General features: G+C 35.8%; 1 long non-coding RNA gene across 1 annotated transcript; it reads right to left on the reverse strand.

The window, feature by feature from the left end:
* Nucleotides 1–4410: 4410 nt before the first annotated feature.
* On the reverse strand, nt 4411–10973 carry LOC149053472 (uncharacterized). The gene is made up of 3 exons (XR_016185555.1): nt 10365–10973; nt 9778–9804; nt 4411–6872 (listed from the first exon to the last, which is right to left on the reverse strand). It is a non-coding gene; the product is annotated as an uncharacterized LOC149053472 (long non-coding RNA).
* Nucleotides 10974–12507: the final 1534 nt, after the last annotated feature.

A 12507-nucleotide genomic window follows, 5' to 3' on the forward strand; every position in this document is an offset into this window, starting at 1 on the left:
AACTATGAGTTCGCTGTTGAGATCTCCTTGCAACCAGAATATTTCATTTTTCAAGGTGAATTCTATAAGATTGCTTGGATTGCATCCTTTTCATTGCAATGCTGAATAGGAAACTAATAATGGTGTTTGAATCCTGGGTTGAGATGTGTGAAGATGATGGAAAGACAGGTGTGGTAATTTAACATTGATGGTTTGGTCAATCTTAAAACTAAATTAAGAAAATGTGAGAGTGGCAATGGTGCAATCAGTTTCCATGTTGTAGTTTATGTTAAATTTAAAGAGCATGTATGTCACACCTGGTTAACAAATGTTGACCCTTTAACCCCTAAGAGTGTCTAACATCTAAATTCTCCTTACAATATCACCCTTGAATCAAACATTAAGGTCATGAGAATAAAGGAAATGATCATCAACTAAAGCAGCTCTTGATTATAACACAAATTCTCTTTGTCAGCATCTTGGGAAATGTATAGTAAATAGTAAGGAGAATATGGATACTGATGTTAGGGGGTAAAGGGTTAAAAGAAAACATCTGAGGGGCAAACTTTGAATGATCTCAAAATACAACTCTTCAAAAGTGTTCAAATTGTAAAACTTGCCTCAAAATTGGGAATCTTATCTAATACATTTGTGTTCTTTTCAGTATTCCTGTCATTTATTATAATTACACACCATCACCATTTCATTTTGTGATTGTGGGGAGATAGCAACACATGTTGTCACTCATGGGGCCTTAAAATGACACAATTTAATTAATGAACATTTCTTTGTCTCCTAAATTTAATTAAATTTAATCTCTCAAATTTAATTATAGCTTTATTATCATGATGTTAAACACTCCTGGTGGGTAGTAATATTTCTGATGACGAGACACCTGATAAATGTGCTGAAGATATAAAGTTGTTACAATGATCATTATCATTCTTATCAGTATTAATATCATTATTATTTTACTGCATTTGTGGGTTCTCTTGCTCCAACACAATTTAAATGCTGGGAAGCAAAGCAAGTTTTTGAGAGAACAGAGAAAGAATTGAAAGTATTCATGATTGCTTTCCATTCACTGGAGGAAGTCAAATACAAATCCAATGATTTCTTTAAAAGTTTTCTGATTAGAAAGGAAAAAAACACCAAGGAAATTATAAACAGCATAACTTAGTTACATTAAATATTGGCATTTTTAGTACCAATTGTCTGTGAAAAAAAAGCCAGGCTCTGGGCTAATACAAACAAGCAAAAATTGTCTTGGGTCTGTTCTGATAACCACAATCGTTGTTTGTTATTTGCCCATTCTTTTACATGCCTCCACTGACTCAGGGTGTGGAACAGGCTACATCAGAAATGGTTTAGATAGGAATACAACATATGACAATTAATTGCCTCCCTAACTAACTGAATCATCAACAGGCATTCTATGCCAAAATTTCACAGATTAAACTTGAATGTTGGAATTGAAGTTGTTCCCAAGGTGGTAGAGAGGGAGATGATTACTACCATAGCCCTCCTTGTGTAAATCAGGGAGTCTACACGACAGGAAGTTATCAGCTCATTATCTGAAATTATGTATCTATTCTTGAATTAGTCTGCCTTTGGCCCATACAAGCAACAAGTTATGATAGTCAAGCCAGAGAAGGAAACTCACTTGTCCTGAAATAACTATGAGAGCCCCAGCTTCTAAGCTTATTTTAAGATGATAATTGAGTGCACAAACATTACAAACAAAGTTTAGTAAAAGTGTTCTTTGCTCACCTATCTGAGTGTTAACTCTGGTTATCATAATTGACAAAGCTAAAATTGGAGTCCTCAGATATTTTCAAAAAAGCTTGTGCCTAGCTGTTGTGTTGAACTGTTGCTATACAAGACCTACATACTGTCCCACCTGGAATACTGCAGCCTACTTTTATAAGGATAGATAAAACATTGAACAATAAACTAGAATCTGCCAACTTTTTCTGAAGTAAATATACTGTACATGTAAAAGCCTCCATCTATAGGCTTGTGTTAAATCAATTACAAAAACCTTAATGAAGTTGAGTAAAAGAGCACACCTCTCTGGGTGTTGACAATGGACACTGTTTATCAACCCAAAGTACATGTGCTTAGAGCTTCCTATAGTACTCATTTAAAGCAGAGGTACTACATCTATATCCTTTAGTTTCATGCAGATGCCTTACAATAATAAATGAATACATAATTGTTCATTTCACACCCTCTCGTGCTGGATAAGTGTGTTTGGTCTTGTTCAGCTGTAGAGAAATAGAAAAAATACATAGCTATAATTAATCTATTAAATTAATTAATTAGACAATTCAAATTACATTTAAGTCTCAGAAAGTATAATTTACCATTTTCTTGGGTCTGTAATTTAATCTGATGGGGTTGGACATCATTCTGCATCTCTAGAGAAGCTTTCTTCAAAAGAATCATAACCAACAAAAATACTTTTGCAGCAGTGATATTCCTTAAATGTTTGTGCCATTCTGCAAAGTCTATCACCCACACCAATGACAATGTCTGTAGTGAGGCCTTTTGGTGGGAAGTACAGCCAGTCATTTGGATCTTGGAATCCAGGTGGCTTTTTTGCTTCAACAATGGTAACATTGTGACTTTCAGCATATCTCTTCTCAATTTCACCACATGCACCTTCAGGGACCAAGACAGTGACTTTCACATGAGGGAATTTTGCCAGTTGTTTGGACAACTCTTTTATGAGGATTGAGTCGAATTCCCAAGAAACCCACCTCCACCCCCATCCATTTGCCAGGATGGTAACTTTGAGTGGATTGTCGAAGAAATATTTTCCATTGCATGGCAGCTGATCAATTATTTGTTTAGCATAACTCATTCCTGAAGCTTCAGCCTGCTAAAGAGGAACAAATGACTATGTTTAAAATAAAAGTGATGATAGTTAAGGTCACTGATTGGGAGATCTCTCGGCTTTTTGTACATGTATAAGCATTGTGCCCAACTGTCATGTTTAGCACTTTACATTGTATTAATTACAGCAACAAATAATGCCATGATGTCACAGATATATATTTCATTGGTTATGATGCAACAAAATTTACACAGCTTTTACCAATACGTACTGCTTCATGCCAAATGTTTTCTTTCAGAATGTCCCAGATTAAAACAGTTTCTGGTTTACTTGTTGGGCAAAACTCTCTACACAAACTCTGCTACTACAAAGGGGAAATATGTTTCAAAACTGATGACAAGTCAGCATAAGAGATTTGTTTCATGTTTGTATATGTAAATGCACATATGATAACAACAAGTAGTACTGATGACAATAACTATAGTATGACAGTTAATTCAAGATTCCAAGGTCTTGTCTAAGACCTTCAAGTCCGTTTTTGAAAAACAGCCGGATGTCTTATGGAACAGAGAGAATTATAGCTTTAATACTACCAAGATCTCACATCATTTTGGCTATGAAAATATGTCTCAAAAAAACAGTGTAACAAAACACTGGATGAAACAGCTAATGGTACTGGTCAAGAAATATTTAAGTGATATCTCACAATTTTGTTAGCAGCTCTTTCCTTAATTTGTATATTTGATACTCCTGCCAATTTAGATTAGGAGGACGGCACTCCTCTTTGCTCAGATTTTCCAAACTCATCCAATTGATCTGTCTTTGCATGTGGCTCTCAAACACACCGTGATTATTTGCCCTTTCTTTGTTAGTGCATTAAAAGGTACTTGGCTTTTATCAATATGTACTGCTTCATCAAAAATGTTTTCTTTCAGAATGTCCCACATAAAAACATGGTTTCTGATTTGCCACTTGTTGGACAAAACTTTCCGAGCAAACTCTGTTGCTGCAAAGAGGAAATATGTTTTAAAATTGTTGACAAGTCAGCCTGAGAGATTTCTTTCATGTTTGCATAATTATGTAAATGCACATACATTTAACAATCATGTGAGCACATTTTAAAATTAATCCACTTTAGCTTTTAACAATAAAACATAAATCTACATGTAAGTGACATACAGGGCATAAAAATCTACTTTTTTTTTCATAATCAGGTATGCCCTAAAAGAGTTATCCTTCTGCTGAGCTATGATGCAGAGGTGAAGAGTTAAGTGGACATAAAGTTGGAAAAATGCAATGAATAGTAAAATTATGTAACTACCGGCCCAAAATTTTTTTGCACACATTGAATATCTTTGAAAAGCACATGCTGATGTGAAAGTCTTGTATGAGACCTTGGAGTCTGTTTTCAAAAAACGTTGTCTTATAGAACAGTGAGCATTTAATCTTAATATAATATTCTCAAAAGAATACAGTATCATCATGCTGGATGAAACACCTAGTGGTGCAGGTTGAAAAAACTAAACTAAGTGATCTCCCAAAATTTTGTTAGCAGCTCATTCCTTAATTTGTAAATTTGATGCTCCTGCCAATGTAGATTAGGAGGACTGCACTCCTCTTTGCTTATATTTTCCAAACTTATTTGATTGATCTGTCTTTTCATGTGGCTCTCAAACACACTGACTGTGATTAGTTGCCCTTTCTTTGAAATTGCATTAAAAGGTACTTGGCTTTTATCAATATGTACTGCTTCATCAAAAATGCTTTTTTTTCTGAGACCTTCAAGTACATTTTTGAAAAACAGTGTCTTATGGAACAGTGCATAAGAATTTAATCTTTTATACTGCCAAGAACTCACATCATTTTGGTCATGTAAATAAATCTAAAAAGAATACAATATCACCATGCTGGATGAAACTGCTAGTGGTGCAGAGGTTGTAAAAACTAAACTAAGTGATCTCCCAAAATTTTGTTAGCAACTCTTCCCTTAATTTGTATATTTGATGCTCCTGCCAAGTTAGATTAGGAGGACTGCACTCCTCCTTGCTCACATTTTCCAAACTTATTTGATTGACCTGTCTTTACATGCGGCTCTCAAACACACTGTGATTATTTGCCTTTTTTTTGTTAGTGCATTAAAAGGTTCTTGGCTTTTATCAATATGTACTGCTTCATCAAAACCGTTTTCTTTCAGAATGTTCCAGATTAAACATGGTTTTCTGGTTTGTTACTTGTTTGGCAAAACTTTCTTAGCAAACTCTGTTGGTGCAAAGAGGAAATATGTTTCAAAATTGTTGACAAGTCAGCCTGAGAGATTTCTTTCATGTTTGCCTAATTATGTAAATGCACATAATTAACAATCTAATCAGCATGTGTGAAAAGCACTCAGTCTACTTTTTTGATGTGTAGTAAATTAAACACTGTACCCTTAAACTCTTACTATACTTGAAGAAAATATGAGATGCAGCTTCTCTTTTACAGCCCGAAATATTTTGTACACATTATTAAATATCTTTCAAGAATTCTCTAAATGATAAGTCGCTGATGACAATATGTAGTATGACATTTTTCCCAAGATTCCAAGGTCTTGTCTGAGACCTTTGAGTCTGTATTTAAAAAATGATGTCTTATGGAACAGTGAGAATTTAAACTTTAATACTGTCAAGATGTCATATCATTTTAGCCATGAAAATAAATCTCAAAAGAATACAGTATCACCTTGCTGGATGAAACTGCTAATGGTCCAGGTTGAGAAATCTAAACTAAGTGATCTCCCAAAATTTTGTTAGCAGCTCTTTCCTTAATTTATATATTTGATGCTCCTAAAAATTTAGATTTGGAGGGCTGCACTCCTCCTTGCTCGTATTTTCCAAACTTATTTGATTGATGTCTTTGCATGTGGCTCTCAAACACACTGTGATTTGTTACCCTTTCTTTGTTAGTGCATTAAAAGGTACTTGGCTTTTACCAATATGTACTGCTTCAAGAAAAATGTTTTCTTCCAGAATGTCCCTGATCAAAACATGGTTTCTGGCTTGCTACTAGTTACTGTCATTAAACAGCATATGCTGTTGGTTTCGCCATTTGCGAACCATTGACTCGGATATTCCGTACTCGCGTGCAATTTCCTGATTGTTTTTCACTGCCTCTGCTTCCACTACTATTTTCAACTTAAAGTTCAGATTGTAAGAATGACGTTGCGTACTAGGCATGATTTTTGTTTTGAACTCAGCAATGCTCGCTGAATCGCCGTGAATGAAGTTTTACAACTAGCAATTCGACCAGCTGAGACATGCTTATAAAGCTTACACTGGATCAATTAGTATACATAGCTTTAGAGAGTAACACTGTTTCCTAAGAAGGCCGACTGTATTCATGGTATCTCTGTCTCTTTTATAAGTGTGATTTTTTTCGCTTTGTTCGCACAAATGTGTGACTTTTTTGCCGTTTGTTAAAAAAAAGGTGACATAACTGTAATTAGGAACTTTGAAAACGCTATTGTTTTGAAAGTGAAGATAGTGAAAAGGCTCAAAGTTGAGGTTGTGTCTTATAACTGGGTATTTAGGCAAAATTTTTGGTTTAACAACTTGAAAGAAACGAGTTCAAAAATTCAGGGTGCGTCTTACAACCGAGTGCGCCTTATAACCGAGAAAATAAGGTATATAAGTTATATAAGGTATATTTAACTATCATGGAAGCACATTCTAAAATTAATCCACTTCAGCTCTTAACTGTAAAACATACATCTACACGGAAGTGATATATAGTGCATAAAAATCTCATTTTCTTTTATACAATCATGTATATCCCAAAAAAAGAGTTATCCTTCTGCTGGCCTAGGATGCAGAGGTGAAGAGTAGTGGACATTTGCCCACTTGATACTTCCTAGTTTATGTTTTTTATCGGTTTTAAACATTGCATAAAACCATTAGGTTTCATAGTTTTCCATTAGATTGCTCATTACAGTATTCAAAACTTTGATATTTTGAAGGTTGGAAAATGCAAAAAATGGGAAAATAATGTAACTTACCCATCCATTTGAAAGGGGCACGACCTGAAATGTAATCAAAACAAACTTAGTTGTCACTTTGCTACGCTTTAATCAAACTTTACCTCTTCATCACAGAGAAATAGGAAGCCAATTTGCTTCTCTTCACATACAAGCCAGCCAATCAGTATGTGAGAAAAGCACCAAGCTGTAGTCTACTTATTTCACGTGTAGTAAATTATATGTAATACGCTGTACCCTTTAACTCTTACTATACTTGAGGGAAAAAAAGGGATGCAGCTTCTCTTTTAAAGAACACATTATTGAATATCTTTCAAGAATTCTCTAAATCATGAGTCATTGATAACAATTTGAAGTGCGATAATTCGCTCAAGATTCCAAGGTCTTGCCTGAGACCTTCAAGTACGTTTTTGAAAAACAGTGTCTTTATGGAACAGTGCATAAGAATTTAATCTTTAATACTGCCAAGACCTCAAATCATTTTGGCCATGAAAATAAATCTCAAAAGAATACAGTATCACCATGCTGGATGAAACTGCTAGTGGTGCAGGTTGAAAAAACTAAACTAAGTGATCTCCCAAAATTTTGTTAGCAGCTCTTCCCTTAATTTGTATATTTGATGCTCCTACCAATTTAGATTAGGAGGACTGCACTCCTCCTTGCTCACATTTTCCAAACTTATTTGATTGACCCGTCTTTACATGTGGCTCTCAAACACACTGTGATTGTTTGCCTTTTTTTTGTTAGTGCATTAAAAGGGTTCTTGGCTTTTATCAATATGTACTGCTTCATCCAAAATGTTTTCTTTCAGAATGTCTCAGATCAAACATGGTTTCTGGTTTGTTACTTGTTTGGCAAAACTTTCTTAGCAAACTCTGTTGCTGCAAAGAGGAAATATGTTTCAAAATTGATGACAAGTCAGCCTGAGAGATTTCTTTCATGTTTGCCTAACTATTATATGCACATATATTTAACAATCCAATCAGTATGTGTGAAAAGCACTTAGTCTACTTTTTTAACGTGTAGTAAATTAAACTTACACTGTACCCTTTAACTCTTACTATATTTGAGGAAAATATGAGATGCAGCTTCCCTTTTACGGCTGGAAATATTTTGCACACATTATTGAATATCTTTCAAGAATTCTCTAAATGATAAGTCGCTGATGACAATATGTAGTATGATATTTTGCCCAAGATTCCAAGGTCTTATCTGAGACCTTTGAGTCTGTATTTGAAAAATGGTGTCTTATGGAACAGAGAGAATTTAAGCTTGAATACTGTCAAGATCTCACATCATTTTAGCCATGAATAAAAATAAATCTCAAAAGAATACAGTATCACCTTGCTGGATGAAACTGCTAATGGTCCAGGTTGAGAAATCTAAACTAAGTGATCTCCCAAAATTTTGTTAGCAGCTCTTTCCTTAATTTATATATTTGATGCTCCTAAAAATTTAGATTTGGAGGGCTGCACTCCTCCTTGCTCATATTTTCCAAACTTATTTGATTGATGTCTTTGCATGTGGCTCTCAAACACACTGTGATTAGTTGCCCTTTCTTTGTTAGTGCATTAAAAGGTACTTGGCTTTTATCAATATGTACTGCTTCAAGAAAAATGTTTTCTTCCAGAATGTCCCTGATCAAAACATGGTTTCTGGCTTGCTACTAGTTATTGTCATTAAACAGCATATGCTGTTGGTTTCGCCATTTGCGAACCATTGACTTGGATATTCCTTACTCGCATGCAATTTCCCGATTTTATTTCACTGCCTCTGCTTCTGCTACTATTTTCAACTTAAAGTTCAGATTGTAAGAATGACGTTGCGTACTAGGCATGATTTTTGTTTTGAACTTAGCAATGCTCGCTGAATTACCGTGAATGAAGTTTTACAACTAGCAATTCGACCAGCTGAGACACGCTTATAAAGCTTACACTGGATCAATTAGTATACATAGCTTTAGAGAGTAACACTGTTTTCTAAGAAGGCCGACTGTATTCACAGTATCTCTGTCTCTTTTATAAGTGACAGAGATACCGCTTTTTTCGCACAAAAGTGTGACTTTTTTCGCACAAAAGTGTGACTTTTTTGCCGTTTCTTAAAAAAAGGTGACATAACTGTAATTAGGAACTTTGAAAACGCTATTGTTTTGAAAGTGAAGATAGTGAAAAGGCTCAAAGTTGAGGTTGCATCTTATAAACGGGTATTTAGGTGAAATTTTCGGTTTAACAACTTGAAAGTAGTGAGTTCAAAAATTCAGGGTGCGTCTTATAACCGAGTGCGCCTCATAACCGAGAAAATATGGTATATTTAACTATCATGGAAGCACATTCTAAAATTAATCCACTTCAGCTCTTAACTGTAAAACATAGATCTACACGGAAGTGATATATAGCGCATAAAAATCTCATTTTCTTTTATACAATCATGTATATCCCAAAAAAGAGTTATCCTTCTGCTGGCCTAGGATGCAGAAGTGAAGAGTAGTAGACATTTGCCCACTTGATGCTTCCTAGTTTATGTTTTTTATCGGTTTTAAACATTGCATAAAATCATTAGGTTTCATAGTTTTCCGTTAGATTGCTCATTACAGTATTCAAACCTTTGATATTTTGAAGGTTGGAAAATGCAAAGAATGGGAAAATAATGTAACCTACCCATCTATTTGAAAGGGCCACGACCTGAAATGCAATCAAACCAAACTTAGTTGTCACTTTGCTATGCTTTAATCAAACTTTATTTACCTCTTCACCACAGAAAAATAGGAAGCCACTTTGCTTCTTGCCACAGAGGTAAATAGTCTTTTATCAGTTTTAAACATTGCATAAAATCATTACACATTTCTTAGTTTCCATTAGATTGCTTATTACGATATTCAAAACTGTGATATTTTACCATGAAAGGTTAGAAAATGCAACGAATGGGAAAATAATGTAACTAACTAACTTACCTCTTCATACTCTGCTGCAGACCGGAGCTGAAATGCAATCAAACCAAACTTAGTTGTCACTTTGCTATGCTTTAATCAAACTTTATTTACCTCTTCATTGCAGAGAAATAGGAAGCCACTCTGCTCCTCACCACACAGGTAAATAGTATTTTAATCACATACAAGCTGGCCCATCAGCATGTGTGAAAAGCACTTAGTCCACTTATTTCCTGTGTAGTAAATTACACGTAGTACGCTGTACCCTTTAACTCTTGCTATACTTGAGGAAAATTAGAGATGCAGCTTCTCTTTTACGGCCCAAAATATTTTTGCACACATCGAATATCTTTCAAGAATTCTCTAAATCATAAGTCACCGAAAACAATATGTAGTACGACATTTCGCTCAAGATTTCGATCAAGTCTGTTTTCAAAAAATGGTGTCTTGTGGAACATTGAGAATTTAAGCTTTAATACTTTCAAGATCTTTCATCATTTTCGCTACAAATTTCAAAAGAATACAGTAAGGCAACGCTGAATGAAACAGCTGGTGGTGCTTGTCGAGAAATCTAAACCAGGTGATATCCCAAAATTTCAAAATTTTCTTACCTCCATTTTGTATGATGAATCATCCTGTCGAGGACATTCAGGAGGAGTGCACTCCTCCTCGCTCATATTTTTCAAACTCATCCGATTGATCTATCTTTACATGTGGCTCTCAAATAATTTTATTACATGCCTTTCCTCGATTCTGTGGTTCAGCCGTCGGTTCACCCGAAGTTTGCAAATCTTTCGCACACTGCTATTCTAGCCGCCGTCGAATCTGGTTTGCTTCCGTAAGCACTTTTCTTGCACATGTGCAATCTCTTTCAGCCTCGATCCCAGGCAAGTTAGGCTCCAAGCTTCCAAAAGTTTCAATGGGCCAAAGACATTGTAAAAACAAGAACAGAACAGAACAGACCAGACTGGACTGGACTACATCACTGATCTAAAAAGCGGCGGTAAAAGAATAAAACGTGAAGCCATTGACAAAATGAATGAGATTAATTTGATCTCATTTCAATGAGATTTAATGTGCTAAGACAAGCAAACAAACATATAAATATACAAACAAAGACAAAAATCCCAGGGAAACGAATCGTAAAAAAATTCGATATGCTTTGACAGTCTTTTCGAGTCTTTGCTATAACCCAGTCCTGCAGTGGACTGTACTAAGAACGTTTCCCCTTCGAAACAAGAAACATACAATCAGAAGTATGTTACCTAAAATATGTTATAAGCTTCTTGTCAAATTAATGGTTTCTAGTAAAACACCATTTCTGCCATTTTAGGGCCCACTGACGTCTCATTTTGCTGAAATTTTTGCTTTATCATTCACAGAAACTTTACATAAGGGAAGGTACGCTTTTCCTTGGAGGGGAGGGCTGGGGAATTTTCGATTTTTTTTTTTCCAAAAAAAAGTGTTTGCCCTTCCTTGCGTTTTAAAACTCTTGAACCCCCCCCCCCCCCCGTTAACATGACTGATAAAAGTGCGACCCTCCTCACTACTTCATGGTACGTCCCATGCCGTAGAAACCTCAAAACATTTCGCTTGTGAATGCAAAATGTTTGAATATAAATAGATCTTGATACTGAATGTGTGCGAGCTGAAACAAGATAATGCGAACAAAATTTTGTTTTATAACTGAAGTTTGGATATGAAAGTATAAACTTTGAGACTTTGTAAGTCCTTCTCCAGCTACACTAACTCCACGACCCTATCCCGATTACAACAAACTTCCCGACTTTCACTACTTACCAAGTGCGAAAACTCCTACGAGCGGCCGCAAACCTGATGATCATCGGCCTCGAGCTCAAATAAAATAAATGTTTCAAGAGGGTAAGCTTTAAGCAGAGGATAAAAAGGCAATCAAAGAGTTTCCTGAAAATACATTGTTTCAGAAAAGCTTGTTGCAGACTATATTGAGCATCTAACTGACATTGAATAGCGGATAGTCAACAGGAGCAAGAAGCTGATGAAACGATACCTGGGTCTAGTACGTCTCGATATGGACGGAAAAGGACACGAGTCCTCCTAGAAAACTATGCGCCATGGCAGGTAATTTACAGGAAGAAATGGAACCTAGAACCTATTAATAGTAAAACACCAAATTTAATCAAAGTAGGTGAAAAGAAAAACTTAATCTGTTAAGAAAATTTTTATAACAACGGTTTCTCAACTGAACTGCTTTGTATAATATCAACTGAGATCGGTTACTAAAGTTCAATTCCTGGGTGGCGTGATTAAAATTGCTTTTGTCAGTCACGAATCATATCAGTCTCCTGCATAATTTGAAGACATCACTTGGTGCCGGCCACATATCATGCGACATTGCCTCAACCGACGCCAAACGAAAATGGCGTCCGTCGAGACAATCTCGGCTTCTGGAGACATTTCTTTTCGTTTCCAAACGCTTCTTCGAGGAGTGTCCGATGAACTCAGCCCCGAAGAACTAAGGCATGCCGTATCGTCCATAAAAACTAATTTTAGGGGCAAGTTTGAGGATCAAGGAGAACAAGATTTGTACTCATGCCTCCAATTATTCGCTAAGCAGGGTCTTGTGTCGAAGGACAATCTGACTTTGTTGGAGGGGTTTCTAAGCTTGAAAGCGTCCAAGAAAAAGACGCTGTAGGCAAAAATCTCAACAATTTAAGGAAAACCGCCAACAAGAGGTCAGTCCCGGAAAGGAAGAATCTGGTTTGACCGGCAGGG

The sequence above is a fragment of the Pocillopora damicornis genome, chromosome 1 (genome assembly GCF_964200805.1).
Source record: "Pocillopora damicornis chromosome 1, jaPocDami1.2, whole genome shotgun sequence".
Classification (NCBI taxonomy): Eukaryota; Metazoa; Cnidaria; class Anthozoa; order Scleractinia; family Pocilloporidae; genus Pocillopora; species Pocillopora damicornis.